This window comes from Cavia porcellus, unplaced genomic scaffold, assembly GCF_034190915.1.
Source record: "Cavia porcellus strain 051 isolate PalLab524CR breed Dunkin Hartley unplaced genomic scaffold, mCavPor4.1 scaffold_23, whole genome shotgun sequence".
Lineage (NCBI taxonomy): Eukaryota > Metazoa > Chordata > Mammalia > Rodentia > Caviidae > Cavia > Cavia porcellus.
In genome coordinates this window covers 56,115,509-56,132,568 of record NW_026947506.1, presented here as the reverse complement: position 1 = coordinate 56,132,568, position 17,060 = coordinate 56,115,509, and the positions used below count along the sequence as shown (strand labels likewise).

At 42.5% G+C, this 17,060-nt stretch overlaps 1 protein-coding gene across 8 annotated transcripts in view; it reads right to left on the bottom strand.

Moving 5' to 3' along the window:
• Caln1 (calneuron 1) overlaps positions 1–17,060 on the bottom strand; it is a 530,573-nt gene that overhangs the window by 372,896 nt on the left and 140,617 nt on the right. The window lies entirely within an intron of this gene.

Below are 17,060 nucleotides of genomic sequence, written 5' to 3'. Positions count from 1 at the left end.
GACCTTAGTTATACTGAAGTTATTACAGTAATATGTATTTCAAAACAGCTAGATGAGGTGACATGAGGACTCTCACCACAAAGACATGATAAATGTCCTGACTTGATCATTACATAAAGTACACATAAGTGCTCCATAAATCGATGCAATTACTATTGGTCAATTAAAGAATTTTTTTTTTTTACTTCCCAAATGTTTAAAAAATTGTTGAAAACTTTAAAGACACCCTCTAAGCCTCTGATAAGTTAACTGGACAAAAGGTTCAAAGAGGATATGAAAAATGCAGATATGATTCCATATGGACTAATTTGATATGTGCCTGTCTGTGTGGGATGTTTTCAGGTGTCTGTGATACATTTATAAAAATGTATCAGAAGTAAGACTACAGGGAGAACATAGAGGTCTTTAAAAAGCGAGTCTGTTACAGCTGAATATAAATATAAGTAAAAGCAATAGCAAAAGTCAGTATCTTAAAAGCTAAAATTGAAAGTTTTAATATACTTTCACATACTTCCTAGGTCTACCTCTAAATTTAAATTATGATAATACATTGTGTTTAAAATAACAAAGTAGAAACAATAATTATTTCAAAAACAGAGGTTGCAAAGTAATTTTCAGATAAAATATTTAACACTCCCATTATCCTAAAGAGAAAAAAATGAAAACTAAGTCAATCTTTAAAACTAACTTCTCAGAAAATAACAAAATAAATTAAGAAAATAGAAAAAAAGGGAAATAATAAAAGGCATGAATCAGAAAACAGATAAACTGAAAGAACCAGTTCTCCCAACCAAGAGCAATAAACAAGACAAATCTCTGACAAGTTTATTGAAACAAATTCAGAAACCACAAACAGACAACAATCTGAAATACGACCCTAAGACTAATAAATTTTAAAACCGGCTAAATGAATTATTTTTCTCTCAAAATACAGAAATTGAATTTTTATTGGAAGCAATACAATTTAATATTGTTCATGCTTATTGAAAATGTTAACACATTTCGTGTAATGATTTCAAGGTCTATTGGTTTTATTTTTTTACTTGACTTTAATGTCTGCCAGAAATAAAAATATACCTCAGGAGGAGTCTTGGATCCAAATAAAAGAAAAACTGCCCTTCACACTATTTACTGAAACACAACCTTTACTCTTAAACTCCACACGAAAGGCTTACTTGGGATTTTAGTGCCAGAAAGCTAGTAAAGGTTCCACTTCCCTAATCTCAACTGACGAGTTTGAAAACTGATTAAAAGCAAGTGCATTTTCTTATTTTTAACAAATAGATCTTAAAAAAAAGGCACTTAACTCTTCCTTTGGAAGTTTCTGGAAACAGCAGACAGAATCCTGTTCCCAGGTATCTGAACTGCCCAAATCTGCATAAAAGAGAACAGGCCTATGTCCGTTCTCTAAGCAATGAAATCACATAATGGGCAAAATATTTCCAAAGCCACGACTTCAAAAAAGTTCACTGTGTTGCACAAGTTTCCTTTGCAAAGTGTTCATTTCCTTGATCTTTGTTAAAATGTCATCTCCAACCACGTGGAGCCAGCAATGTCCTGCAATCTCTAAAGATCAGAAACGGTGGATTGTTGCCTGTTCATGACAAAGCAGCCCGTCCTCTTTGTGCTGGGTAACTTTTTAAAGAACTTTGCCCCAAAATAAACCACAACTTGATTATGGCAGTGAAGCTATCTTCAGTCATTTTTCCATCTTGTTTCAGATTTAGCCCGCTTTCATTATTCATGAGAGTGGATATAGATCTACATTTAAATGGTCTCTTTCAAGTGTCTAAATTGTTTTGGCCAACTTTTGTCCAATCTGAAAAGCATCCCTGTTGAAACCCATAAAGGAACCCGGCTGATGAAGACTCCCTCAGGAAGCACCGGAAATGCCAGCCCAGATCCTGTCTCAGGGTCCTCTTGGACCTGGCTGATCCTTGACCCACGTGACCAAAGCTTGGACTTCCTGGCAGACAGCTTTTCAAGCCTCTGGCCCATTTTCTGAGTGTTACTCTAGCTCAACCTAATCAACATAATCTACCATGCCCCCAAGGAGGCACTTGTACAACCACAATGGAAAACAGTATGAAGATTCCTCAAACAAATTTAACCTAGTAATTCCACTAGCCCCAGCTATTACCCTTCTAGTGATCACCCCAAAAGAGTTAAACGCGTCATATTACAGTGATCCACACATACCTTCATTTATAGCAACTCGACTCATAACAGCTAAATCTTGGAAGCAGCCTGTATGTCCATGAATGGATGAACAGATAGAGGAAATGCGGTACTCACACACCATGGAGTACACTCTGGTACAAGAAAAGGACAAATTCCAGTTATTTGTAGGAAAACGGATGCACCTTGAGACCATAGCATGAAGTAAAATACATCAGAGAAGCTTAAATATCACATGGCTTCTCTTATATGAGAAACCCAAAGTATAAATAGAGAAATAAAAGATAATAAGAAATATAGAAGGAGGTATTTTGCAAAAGGGAAAAGAATCAAGAAATGGAGAGAGGGGTGAGAGGAAGGTAAAAAGGATAAAGATGTGTCATGTACTGCACCAGCTCCTGTGAGGAATGAGATCCTTATGTGCTGCAAACGGGAATAAAATAAAATTGCTCCAGGGCGCAAAAGACCAAGTCACTGGAAGCAGGTGCCCTACTGACCCCATCCTGTGCAGCCTGCCCGTCGCCCTTCCCCGGACAGCAGCACTCTCTAGATACTGTGAGAATGCACACTCTTGATGCCTTGTTCCTCGCACACCTAAGGAACACCGTGCACACCTCACTTCCTCACTCTGAAATTCACTGCAGAGAGACCATCATCACCATGAGAAAAAGAAAGACAACATGTCCACTATTCCTGCTGTTCAATCAACAGCGCCCTAGAAATTCTGCATGCAGTCAGACATGAAGAAAAGTAAAAGATCACTAAAAAGAAGCAGACTAATTCAGAAACAAACAAGAAAAAAAAAACACCAGCTTCTTAAAAGCCTTGCATGAAACACGTACAAGTATTTAACTGGTCTTCCATAGTGAAGGGGCATTCAAAGCTGAACAAAGAAATGCCAAAGAGAAGACTAAGTCTGGCCATTATTAAAACATAAAACTCTCAAACATCACAAAGAGCAAAAGTAGAAAGGACAAGCAAACAGGAAGGAATAAGAACATTAGCAGACAATTCATAAGCCTGGAAAGTCAAAGAACTAATAAAATATCTGGAAAAAATTGATCTAAAAGCAACCAAAAAAATACAATTTTTAAGAGCTGCTATTATCTATGTATGTTTTCAGTGTAGGTGGGTTTTTGTTTGTTTTTGTTTTGAATACACTGATACAAATATACCAAAAGTAGTACTCTGGAACAGTTGGAACAACCATCTAGAGAAAGCCATTTGGCAATTAGGCATCGACAGTGTGAAACAAAGTTTTCACTCTTTGACCTGATAAAGATTTTTTAATCTACCTAAAATATAAGATATGTGCGCTATACTGTTTCACATGTTGTATTTATCTTTTATTTTTAAGACAAAGTTTCATTAATTTGCCTGGGGTGGCCTTGAACCTGTGATCTTCCTGCCTCAGTCTCCTGAGTAGCTAGGATTACAGAGGTGTAATACAGCCAGAGGGAAAGAAAATGAAGGCGCGGCCTTGGTAGAAAGTCTGGAACACCACATTCAGAGCTGCCAGGGGTAAGAGCTGGGATGGACAAGGTGGACTGGGGGTGCCTTACTGGAGGTCTGCTACCCTTAGAAAAAGGTCTTCCTAAAACGGAGGGGTGTCTGCCTGACAGTGAGGTTGGTGCCCCAGGGTAAGGCTTCCTCCTTTGGCACTACCACGGGAGCCAAACTTCTGAACCCTAAAATGAAGCCTGGTCCAACCCACAAAGGGTTTCAAATGGGTCCTCTATTCAAGGGAGCCGCTGGTGTTGACACCCACCTTTCACTGGCACACTGCATTCCAAAATGTCAGAAATGCCAGCGGCCAACAAGGATTACCAGACACCTGAAGAAAATCAGCATCGCCAAAGAGTAGGACAGAGCAGGACAAAACACCATGACTACAGGGAAGCCAGGATCATTCTGCAAAAAGACACTTGGAAAGAATTTTAACACAGTGTTCAGGGAGATCTGAGAGGATACTTGGAAAAACAAGAAGTTAGAGTTCCACAATTCTGGGAAGTTGTAGGCTTCTAAAATAGGTGAGAAAAATAAATTCATAAATGCAAAAAGACCGCATACCCCCCAATACGTGTTTCAGAAGGAAAGAAAACATAGCGAGAAATAATAGAAGAAAAACCTTCAAAGCTGATGATAGGAGACTTCAAGCGGGAAAGGCCTGTCGGCGGCAAGACTGCGAGAGTGAAAAGACTCACTCACATGAAGCCACGGAACTCCAGAGGAGCAGGTTCAAGAAGACACTCTGAGGCGCCATAGGAAAGACGGCGAAAGGCCACCACGCTGACTGTGGACCACACATCAGTGTCATTACCCACGTGACAGTACAGAAAGCTGTTCACACTGCCTGGGGAAAATGAATCAATCACAATAAGGGCTTAGGAAGTTTACAATCCACCGATGCTTCCTAAGAGAATCACTCAGACATAATAAACATGCCTGTAGTTCCAGCGTTCTGAGAACCAGGAGGTTGGAAGTTTGAGCCCAGCAATTTAGTAAGGCTCTGTCTGAAAAAATGAGAGAGACAGAGACGCAGAGACACCGACAGAGAGAGTCAGAGGGACACAAAGACACACAGAGACATACAGAGACAAGGACACAGAGTGAGATAAACAGAATGAATGAATATGAATCACTCAATTATTTCAGCAAAATAAAGAAATCTAAATTAGAAAACTTGAATTGAGAACCCAGCAAACCACTGTGGGAAAAAGTGTGGCCCACAGATGCCAAGGGCAGGGAAAAGTGAACTTCCAGACTAGTTAAGTGAGAAGGCAGAGTCAACATCAACTAGCGGGTCAATACCGCTGGCCCTCCAGCAGTCCAGCATCTGCAGACTAAAACCATCCATTTAAAAATCGGAACGCAAACTACGTGTGCTGAACTTTACGGACTTTTCTTTTTGGCATTATTCCCTAAACAGTATTGTCTAATAATTAATTACACAGCACTTATACTGAGTCAGGATTGCAAGAAGTCTAGAGATGATTTAAATTCTATGAGAGGAGACAGAGTAGGGTATATGCAAATATGATATCATTTCATACACAGAACTTGAATATCTGCAATTTTTGGTCTCAATGGGGATCCCAGAACAATTTCCTACAGATACAAAGAAACAACTACACAATTAGGAGAGGTTTTCCCCTCTAATTCTCTCTTTTTTTTTGGGGGGGGGGGTCCAACTGGGGATTGAATCCGAGTCTTTTGCCCTCTAGCTTTTTATTTTTATTTTTTATTTCCTATCTTGCAACAGAACCTCACTAAATTGTCCATAATGGCCTCAAAATTGAAATCCTCCTGGCTCAGTCTCCCAGAACACTGGGTTTATAAGAATGTATCACCACATCCAGCCCAATTTATTTGCTTTTATTTCTCCTACCACTGTCACAGGATTAATGATATAATATTTGTTTGCTTCCGCAATGAATAGCATTTACATAATCATGGTGTTTCAGACATGCATTCTTTATTTCTGAATTTGAAATCAATAGACAAATCACGAAAATTTCAATTCCACCACAAGAACCATGTAAGTGGTACCATCAGACCTAATAATGGGACAGGAAGGAAAGGAACATAGCCTTTCATACTGGCAGGTCAAAAGGGAGGTCACACTGGGAGGTTCAAAGATAGTGAAAAAATAAAGATTTAAGTGAAGCAGCTACAGCAATAAAGCCATTCAATGCAGAGATATAAACATAAAAACGTGCATGGCAGAGACTAGGAGGGGAAGGGGGAGGGCTACAGGCAGGCAGCTGGGAGTTCTGATCTTTTCCAGGGAAGACGCAGAGGTCCAGCCTCAGGAGGAGGATCAGAGCCCACACCCACTTCACCGGGAGCAGCCACAGCAGCCAGAGGCACACAAATCACAGACAATACAGAGCGCCTGCCTCTGCGCTGAGGAGCTTGCCAGGCAGCAACTTACTTTTTGTATCCACTTACATTTTTATTATCCAATTTCTGTATTACTTTATAAGGTCAGGCCATAAAATTGCATGTACAATCTAATCACAACTTTAAAAATATAATTACCTAGTCACACATATATATTCATACACACACACACACACACACACACACACACATATATAATTTCTTGAAAGAATGTTAACACCAGTCTCTGCAATGTGGAGGACTGAATGTAATTGGAGTCTCATTTGTTTGAACACTCTCGTACCATGGCTCTATTTCATTTTTCAGCCAGAGAGAAATTAATAGGATTTTAGCAACTAAACAGGTTACTAGAATTTCCTCTATAGGAGGACGGGCCCCAGGGAGCCACATAAGCAGATGAAGACTGCCCGGGGCCAGGCTGCAGGGATCCTGTGGTCAGGTACTGGTAAAACAGCATCGCCCTTGGCTGGAGACCTTTAGAACAGCTCCATGTCTTCTATACCAATTTTTATCTACTTTTCTTTTTGTGGTGCTGGAGACAGAATCCGAGGCCTCTCATGTGTTGAGCAAGTGTTCTCTTCCGTATTTCTCCTTGCAGAAATTCTTTTTCATTTTTATTTTTATTAGTGTTGTAGTCAGGGGTTGTGCAGAGAACAATTAGAACCAGGACATGGAGTTTATAATATTGTTTTTATAATGGTCACCCAGAGTTAACACAAGAAAATGCAAGAAATCTATCCGCAACACCAAAGACATAGAGTATTAGTCAAGAGCCTAAATCCCACAGCAATGTCCCACATGAGTCCGGATAAAAACCCAGAGCTCATGACAATGCCTCCCACGAGTCCAACTGAGGGTCCAGAGCTCACAAGAAGGACTCACACCCGTCTCTTTTATGGATCCGTGCGGGAAGGCCCAAAGGTCAGCGGTGGAAGCCAGAAAGTCCATGCCAGAGGGTGAAGGAGCTGTGCTGGTGGGATGAGGGTTCTACGCTGGAGCTGAGAAGTCACACAACAAAAACCAGGGCTGCCCTGAAAAGCACCACAGCCATCCTCAGCAGCACAGAAGCCCTGAGCTCCGAGGAAGACAAGCACAATCGGGTAGCCAGGAAGCCAACACAACAAGTTCATCCTGGAGACCAAGCGGCACCTCCGGAGCCAGGAAGCAATGCTCCATGTGAGGACCAGAGCTTCTCCAGGAGAACCAACGGCCAAACAGCAACTCGTAGGAGAACCCACAATGCCTCAGTGCATTAATGCATTAACACCTCAACACCCTCCTTCTCCTTCTCCTTCTCCACCTACGTATGCTGGCAACTTTCCTCAGGTGGAGCATCTTCGCTCAGTGCCATGCTGATGTAATCCAGCTGGTGTTAAGGTGACCACCAGTTCTTAATCCCTAACTATTAGTAAACCTTTATATTATATAACAATTATATTCATCATGAGGAGTTAGTACACAGACATCACACATCTTCATTCTTTTACATCCCTTCACCCCTTTACAGCTTGTGTCTAGATGTCCCCTAAAAGCCTCACATAGTCATAGCAGACATAATCAGTCAGACATGGCTGAAGAGCGAGTGTGCAATGCATTCATGGTGCAGTGGTAGGACTAAGGGTGGGTGATAAATAAATCAGTCCACTGATTATAGTTTGGCACTGCCCTAATCCCTGTAGCCTGGATACGAATAAGGGACAGAAAGAGGCTTATCTCATCCCTTGTTGGCTTTGCTACCTTCTCCCCTCCATGGCCTGTTTCTCCTCTGCAGCGCCTCGTTGCCAGTCACCCTGGCTTGGGGTCAGCTGATGGTGGACTGAAACCTCTACAAACCGTGAGCTAAACAAACCTTTCCTCCCTTAATTTTGGATGTCAGGTATTTTGTTTCAGCAACAAGAAAAGTAACTAAGTAACGGTCCTCTCTCTCCATCTCTTGGTCTCTTCCCAATTGCAAAAGGTCTATTTCTCTATTTTCTATTATCTGTCTTTCATCTTTGTCTTTATTTTACTGATAATTTAAACAGAAACCATGCAATATTTAAACTTGTGCATTTGATTTATTTCACTTCACATTATGTTCTTAAGATACATCGATTTTCCCACAAATAACCGAATGTAAATGTCTCCCCAAGAACTGCTGAGGAGCTTGGGTCACAGGTAATGAGGTGATTGCCCCCTCGCTGGAAGGACTCTACACCAGTGTCACAAGAACACAGAATCACCTGCCAACAGGAATGCTCGTGGCTGGTGATTTAAACTGTTCTCTCTGAAAGTAATTAGACAAAAAGTTCAGTTGTTTTTACAGTCTTTCTTAAGGCTATAAAATTCTTTTTTAATTAGTAAGTTGACTATGGAAGGATTTAATTTCCTTCCATAAGTTTCTGTGTAACTTCCTTTGAGATTCCAATGTAAAGTTGTCTTGCTAACCTACCAGATACTTCTAGCTGCTTAGACACCTGAACCAAATCAAGGGCTTTAGACATTTTTCTGCAAAGATAGGGGAACCTGTATCAGATTGAGAGGCCTCCCCCCAGACAGAGAGAGATGAGTTACTATGGGATCTCTGGGAAATAACTGTACGTGCGACAAGTGTATTTGAAATGAGGGGGAGTCTTCTGAGGGGGATTCATGGCAATGTGTCATTTAACTATAATAAATATTTTTATTTAAACTCATCGAATTTATCACACCTCGTAGAACACACTAGGTTGATTTAAACAACTAAAATTTATTTTCTCACAGTTCTGGAGGCTGAAAATTCAAGATCAAGGTGCCAGTGTGAGTGGGTTTGGAGAGTACTTCTTGCGAGTTTACAGACAGCCACTTCCTCTGTGTATCTTCTATCACATGGCAGGGAAGAAGGGAACAAGTTCTCAAGTATCTCTATAAAGTCCATCAAAATGGTCCATCTCGGGTTACCATTTTTAAACCTCATTAGGCCCTAAGCTCCCATCTCCAAGTACCATCACTCTTGGAGTTAGTTTGAACATACAGATGTGGGTTTTGGGGTGCACGATACACAACACAATTCAGCCCACAGCACTGAACACTCTGAGAGCAGAGCAGAGGATGAGCAAAATCACACCGAACCTAACAAAATTTCCACTGCTTTCTGCTTTTTGCAATTTTTCAAAAATTGCAGACTTAGCCCTCTGACACAAGCGAGGCTTTAAGAGATTCATGAAGGTGCAGGACCTCTGGAGAGCAGTTTCATTTGGGCTAATTTACATAAAATGAATAGCATGTAAATTAGATTCATTCAATCCATCATTCAGTAGGAAAGTGGTTTGAAATTTACCTATTACTTTTGAGTTGACAGCATGACAATGTTTGGAAATAAGGTCCTAACACTGAGCATAGGGACCTCATTTGTTTTCTGAGGTTTTTCTCCTGCTGCCATAAAACTGAGGGCACGCCCCAGAAAGACTGACACTGACCCAGCCACAAGAGAGGTCAGTTTACTTACCGCGTCATTTGGGTGGGAAGCTATTACGGTTTAGATCTAAAATGTTTCTCCAAAGTCTCATATTCAGCAGTGGGGCTTGACTGAAAGGGACAGGTCACCAGGACATGACCTGGAAGGATGTATTCTCATCTCTGGTTCCTCTTTTCTCTCTCTGCTCCTGATCACCATGCAGTGAGCAGCCTGCCTCCACCACCCCCCTCTGCCATGCTGTCACCTCCTTGGAGCCTGCTGACCACGGACAGAACCTACTAAAACTTGTGCCAAAATAAACCTCTTCTCCTTTAAATTGTGAGTGTTGGATATTTTTTCCCAGGGACAAGAAAGTGACTAAGACAGAGGCACTTAACACATCGAATATGCTGTGGTCCACAGATGGTACCGGAGCAGAATCACAGCCTATGTCCTCAAAAAGCTTACAAAAAAGCCAGGATAAGAGCCCTAGATATTAAAGAGTATGTGGGCCACGCAGCTGCCTGGAATGATGCAAACTCAGACAGACACAAGCAGGGTCCAAGGCAACCACCTGGCCAGGCCTCTGGTCTAGATGCCATGGGGCAAGGGTGCTGGGCACAGTCCACCGGATGCAGACCAGACGCTAAAGCCCTGGAGACGGCAGCCAAAATGTCACAAGAATGGCTGTGTCACCACAGAGGCAAGCAGAGTCGGTGAATGCAAGATAGCAGCCACCTGCAGACATGTGCCAGTGCGAAGAGGATCCTGACGGTGCAGCCCCAAAGGCGGAACTGGAAAAGTGAGTGAGCGCCATGAAAGAAGGTGAGGCCAAAGGACATCACGCAAGGCCTGCCGCTCACTGCTAACCTCCACAAGGACCCGGGACGAGGCAGAATCTGCAAAAGGAACTGAGCCTCTGCCCATGATCGGGGTACATAAAAAATAACAAGAATCCACGACACAAGCACACTGTGCACTCGATGGACGCACTGTTCTCCCAGCAGCAAGCTCAGGGCCCAGGATATCGGGAGTAGTCAACAGTGTGTGTTGAATGCATGCATGAACGAATAAAAGAATGATTACCATGACAGAGAGAAAGTTAGATGATCACACCTCACAGATCTTCTACCCTGCCACAGGAAACCTGGGGCAAAGCACATCCCGAGGACAGAGGAGACGGAAAAAGAAAAACTCAGAAGCAAGAGCTTTCACGGAGTCGCAATGATGCTAGAGATTTCTCCAGAGATTATGCCCATCTGGCAAGAAAATATCAAAGGAAAATTCCTAATAATCATGCATGAAAACAGCAAACATTTGAGCGGGCTTCCTGCATTCTAAGGGATGCTACACGATGTTAAACATCTCAGTTACTCCTTGTGAGGTGCAATTAGTAACATCCCCATTTTATAGATGAGCCGCAGAAAGCAGCTCAGGCTCATTAAATAACTGGGTCAAATCCACAGTTAGCAAGAGACGAAGCAGGAAGCCCTGTCGAAGCAACTGGGCTCTGGAAGCAACATCTCAAAGAACCTGTAGGTCCTGCCTCTTCCACTTTCTTCTCTTGAGGACAGCCAGAGACAGACAGACAGACAGACAGACACTGTTCCAGGCCCTTCCTGCGCTGGACTTAACTGTGACAGCAAAATGGGTCCTGACTGCTGGCCAGAGCCATTTTTCTGGAGTTACAATGGAGTAGGACTTTTATTCTTCAAACTGAGCACAAGTCTGTCTGTAAATAAGTATCCTGGAGGCCAGTGCAGTGCTCACAGATGTCCTTAGGAATTCAAGAAGTGGACTTTTTCTCTGACACAGCCCAAGGCCAGAGGGAAACTGCTGCAGAATGAAAGTATCCTCCTACCTTACTCCAGAAAGAATGGCCACCAAGAGCTCAAACAGCGACAGATGCTGGTGAGGCTGCAGGAGGAAGGAACCTTTCTGCAATGGTGGTGGGAATGTAAACTGGTATAACCACTATGGAATCAATGTAGAGATTCCTTAAAAAACTAAATCTGGAAATTCCTCTTCTAGGTATCTCCCCAAAGAGTTAAACACATCGTAGTACAGTGATCCATGTACACCCATGTTTATAGCAGCACAGCTCTCAATAGCTAAATCTTGGAAGCAGCCTATGTGCCCATCAACAGATGAATGGATAAAGAAAATGTGGTATTTATTCACAATGGAGTACTACTTGACCATAAAAAGGGTAAATTTGAGACATCTGTAGGGAAACAGATGCACCTTGAGACCACAGTGTGAAGTGAAATAAATCTGATGCATGAGCTTAAATATCACATGGTTTCTCTCTCATGAGAAACTCAAAGTATAAATAAATAAAAGAGCAACACATAAGATAAATAATAGGAAACAGAGAGACATTTTGCAGATGGGAAAGGGATGCAGAGATGGGGATGGGGGAGGAGGGGGAGAGGAAAGGAAAGTAAACAGGGTTAGGATGAATTTGCACGTGCACCAACTACACAAGACCAATGTGCTCATTATGCAGCGCGAGCCTGTACTAAACACAGTGAAGGAAAGAAAACACAACCTTAGCAGGTGTCAAAGCACAGGCAGGCGAGAACAGGCCCGGCAGCGTTCACAGGGGTCTCCAGAGACCGAGGAAGGTCACGGCACCCGTGACGAGTGGCAGGAGGCCACCTTCAGGAGCCCTTGGCCCAGGGCAGCAGAGGGAAGGGATGAATCAGACGCGGCAGGCAGAGAAAGCCACCGGGTGGTAAATAAACACGGCCGCAGGTCCCCCGCTGCCCGCTGTCTCCTCCTGTCCCCTCGCCAGCCAGGAGACAGCGCTGGAACGCATCCCACAGCCGCTCCAAGCCAAAGAGGTACAAAGCCAGCCTAGTTCAGTCATCTCTCCACTCTCACCCCAGACGACCTTCGTCACCAGGCCCAGCGAGACAAGCTTCGCCAGTGCTTCCTGCTCCAAGGCCACTCGGGGACGGGCTTCGGACTAGCGGGCCAGGGGACAAGCAGAGTCCAGTCCTGCCTGCTCTGACATCACCAAGTGACACCTGCAGCTCTGCTGTGTCACCTCGGCCACCAGTCTCCCTGGTGATGCCATCACCCCATCCTTGTCATTCTCAGATCTCTGATGGCCACACCTCTTCAAAGCCCAGCTCAAAGATTCGTGCAGAACCAAGCATGGTGGTCTATGCCTGGAATCCCAGTACTTTGGGAGGCTGAGGCAGGAGGATCACAAATTGGAGCCCAGGTTGTGCAACTCAGTGACTTAGTGAGACTTTGTTTCAAAATAGAAAATAAAAAAGGTCTGGGGATGTAGCTCAGTGTGAAGATTATGGTCCCTTACTGGAAGAAAAAATAGAGCATGACAACCTGAAAGTATCAGAACACCTAAAGTGCCATCCATAAAAGATCTAAATATTTCCCCATTGAGAAATAATTGGTAATTTACAAATACAAAAATAAGGGGACATTTATTTGCCTTATCAAAAATGTTAAAAAATGATACTGGGACAAGAATGGATGGAATGGAGCAACGCAAACAAAAGATTTAGGAGCCCCCCAAATTTGAAGACCCAATCCAAAAATGGGCATCTGAAGTGAACATGCACTTCTCAGATAAAGAAATACAAACGGCAAATAAATACACGAAGACATGCTCAACATCACTGGTGATTCGAGAAATGCAAATTAAAACACTGAGATTCCATCTTGCTTCAGGAAGAATGGCTACCATCAAGAAATCAACCAATACCAAATGCTGGCGAGGCTGCAGGGGGAAAAGGAACACTTCTCTACCACTGGTGGGAGTGTACACTGGTGCAACCACTGTGGAACTCAGTGTGGAGATTCCTCAAAAAACTAGGATTAGAAGTTCCATTCATCCAGCTACACCCTTCTGGGTATTTTCCCAGAAAAAATGAAAATGTCATGCCACAGCAATATATGCGCACCAATGTTTATAGCAACACAATTTGTAATAGCTAAATCTTGGAAACAACCAAAATGCCCATCAGCCACAGAATGGACAAAAAGATGGGGTATTTTATACAATGGAATATTACTCAGCTATAAAAAGGATAACCTTGAGGCTTTTTACAGGTAAATGGAGGCAACCTGAGACCATATTTATAAGTGAAATAAGCCAGGCTCACATTTATAAATATCATATTGGTTTTTTTTTTTTTTTTGTCTTTTTCATTTTTATCGGTACCAGGGATCGAACTCATGACTGCCTGCTTGCAAGGCAGGCGCTTATGCCGCTGAGCTAAATCCCCAGCTATATTGTTTACCTAGTATAAAAAAACCAAAAATTTAAAAGAATAATAAGATCCAAAATACACAACAGATATCGTAATAAAGCAAGTGCTCAAAAGGATAGAACTACTGGGATGGGAAAGGAAAAAAGGAAGGAAAATATATATATGTTGGTAAACATATATAAGTGTACACATGTATATGTACACTAGATGGATAACTATACTACTAATCTGTTAGTTCATCAAATAAATAAAGTTTGTGCTGTCATTGTTTGATCACTTTTGTGTCTAGATTTTGTAACCTAACAACTAGTTCTAAGATAACAATATGCAATATATTAACTACTGTTAATTTCTTATTTTTTTTTGAAATTCTGAATCATTTCTATCCTTTTTTTGCTGTTTTGCTTTATAAGAAAGAAAGAAAGACTGACTTAAATGTCTGCCCAATAATACTCATTTGGTATGTAACAAAAAATAGCATTTCTAAATCAGTGGATGGATTATTCAATAAAATTTAAAAAACTGAAAACTGCTTGGAAAAAAATAACAATAAAGTTAGACCCCTATTTCCTATCATAAACTTCGTACCAGATGAACTGAATCAGTTGTGAGAGTATTCATTAGACTTCGGGCTAAAATCAGCCAATGAACCTATCTCACTCCTACCTCTGCTTCCCAGAGCACTGTTGAACTAAGAGTGATGCAGGGCCGGGCCGGGAGGCAGAGAAATCTGTGCCCTGTAACCACCAGAACAGAGAGGACAGAGAAGGGGACGTGTGGAAGGAGTTGGGAAAGTCGTCTGGGAATGGTCACTGCAGGTGTTGTGACAACTCATGGGTCTCTATCAGGAAGGAGCCCAGACAGGGCCGCAGACCCCGAGAGGCACACGTGGGAACACAGCGGGGACCAGTCAGGGCCACTGGGAGCTGGGGCAGAGCAGACAGAGCCCACGCCTCACCTGCAGAGCCAGCAGGAGGCTCCTGTGCCCTCTGACCCGGGAGCCTGCACACCAGCCTCGGCAGCAACCAGGGAGAGCACACACTGGGCTGCGGCTGAGGACAAGGCCAGGGACCAGTCTGTGCACAGATGGGAGGGCCCACACCCTTCCGGGGCCTGATCCCAGCAGAACCCCAGCAGCTAACTCAGCCCCTGAAACCCCTGACTCCATGGCTTCTGGGTCAGCAAATGACTCCCCCAATTATTAAGCTATGCAATGCGCTACATTAATAAAAAAAAGTGTAGGCTTTTAAAAAAATTTTTAAAAAGAAAACAAAGGCAGATATTTGATGTGATCTTAGGAGAAAGGAAGAACTTTCTAAGCATGCCTCCAAAATTTAAATATTTAAAAGGAGAGAATAAAATATTTATTAGATATTTTCCAACACTAGATTAAAAATAATATAAAAAGAAATAAAAGGATAAAGAGCAAACTTGGGGAAAAAACTGCAACATGCAATAAACAACGGCTTCTATCCTTTCTACTAGAGTTCTTGCAATCATTTTTAAAAATCAATAAAAACCAGACATAAGAAATCAATATACAATTCACCAAGGGGAAAAAAATCAAATAGCCAGTAAGTACATAAAAAAATAAAATTTAGTGTGCTTGTTTATAACCTCAGAAATCCAAGCTAGCACAATAATACAAACCATTGTCTATCAAATTTAATTTTAAAAAAATAATAATCATGCCAACAGTGCATGCTGGTAAAATTGCTGCTGAAATGGGAATGGGAAAAATCTTGGAAGAAAAGTGTCCAAAGCCTTGACCTGATCATTCTATCTCTCAGAATTAACCTTAGAAAAACAGCTGTGTGTGCAATAATTTTTCTAAAGTAAAGTCAAAAATAACACAGGGTGAGCTCAAGTGTAGCTCACACTGCAAGTCGGAGGCCCTGGGTTCAGTCCCCACTTAGCAGCAAATAAATACACAGCACACATAACACACCTGTCTGTCGACTACAAGGCAATTTCTAAAAACAATTCAGGGGATAGGTAACAACCCAGAAAGACATTCAATCTCTCTTCAGTGAAAAGGCAAGTTATGCAACAAATAACCACAACCACCTTCCAATAACCAGGGAGAGAAGGATACAGAATAAAGACCCATCACATATGCAAACATGTTCAGACGATTTTCTATTTTCCAAGGTGACCTTATTTTCTTCTCTTTGCTTATTTTTTAACATTGAAGCAGAGTCTTTCACTGATGCACCTAAGAGAGTATTTTGATGTGAGACAGGAAAGACCAGAGGCCAGTGGCTTCCTGCTGGGGAAATCTCTGAACCCCACATCCCGCAGGATTCATTCCTGAACCTTTCTACAGTGATGGCTGCGTGGACCTAACATAGGGAGTCCACGCCACAATTGTTCTCGCAAATCTGTTCACCCTGACTGGTCCCACCAGGGAGCCGAGGGTAGCCAGCGTCTGTCAGGACAGGACTGCCAAGTGACAGGCACTGGGGACAGAGCTATGACCACAGGCCAGGCCAGCTTTGAGAGAGTGAGGCTGAAAGACAGGAAGGCAGGGCAGGATTTCCAGCCTTTCTAGGATGAAAGGGCTTAATGGTCCTCCCAGAGTTACCTGCTGTGACTGCCACCAGAGTTGAAGCAGCTGGCTCTGGTCAGTTGTGGGGAATCCAAAGAGCTTTGAGAAGGGGAAAAAGCGACAACATTCGTTTATTGACAAAGAAGGGGGAAAAAAGAATGTTAAGCTACTATACGCATTCAGAAAAAATATTTAACTCTGCAACAGATCAAATTCTATTTCCCAGTGATCTGCATTGTAATGCATGACCCACTTGCTACTATTATGACTGCTCATACAGATCCTTTTCTCTGCCCCCACCTCCCTCCTCAATAATCTAATGACCTGAAAACTTTGCCCAATTCACAAGGAGAGTTCCCATCTCAAAAGACCCCACGGTGAATGATTTGATTTCCATGCCAATGCCTGCCTTATTCATCTGCTCAGAGTTTCTTAATGGGTTCCTTTAAGAAGCACCTTGATTTTGCTTTGTTTCCTCTCTTGCTTCCTTTGCAAAGGATTCAAGGTACTGAAAGAAGCTGTTCATTTAACACATTTCCACTCCCCCCCTGCCACCCACCTGTCCTGTGAAAGAATGACCTGAGTGATTATCTCCACTTTATATCAGAGCATACATCAGAGAGGACCGGGAATACTGGCAGGAAAGGCATCTTAGGAACCAGTTCAGGTTTGTTCTTCCCACACTCACGCTTGAGTCTGACCATCACCAAGGACCAAGGTTCAGCAAGATTCCCACGGTGCCATCCTCCAACTAAAGTAAGAAACATCTCCA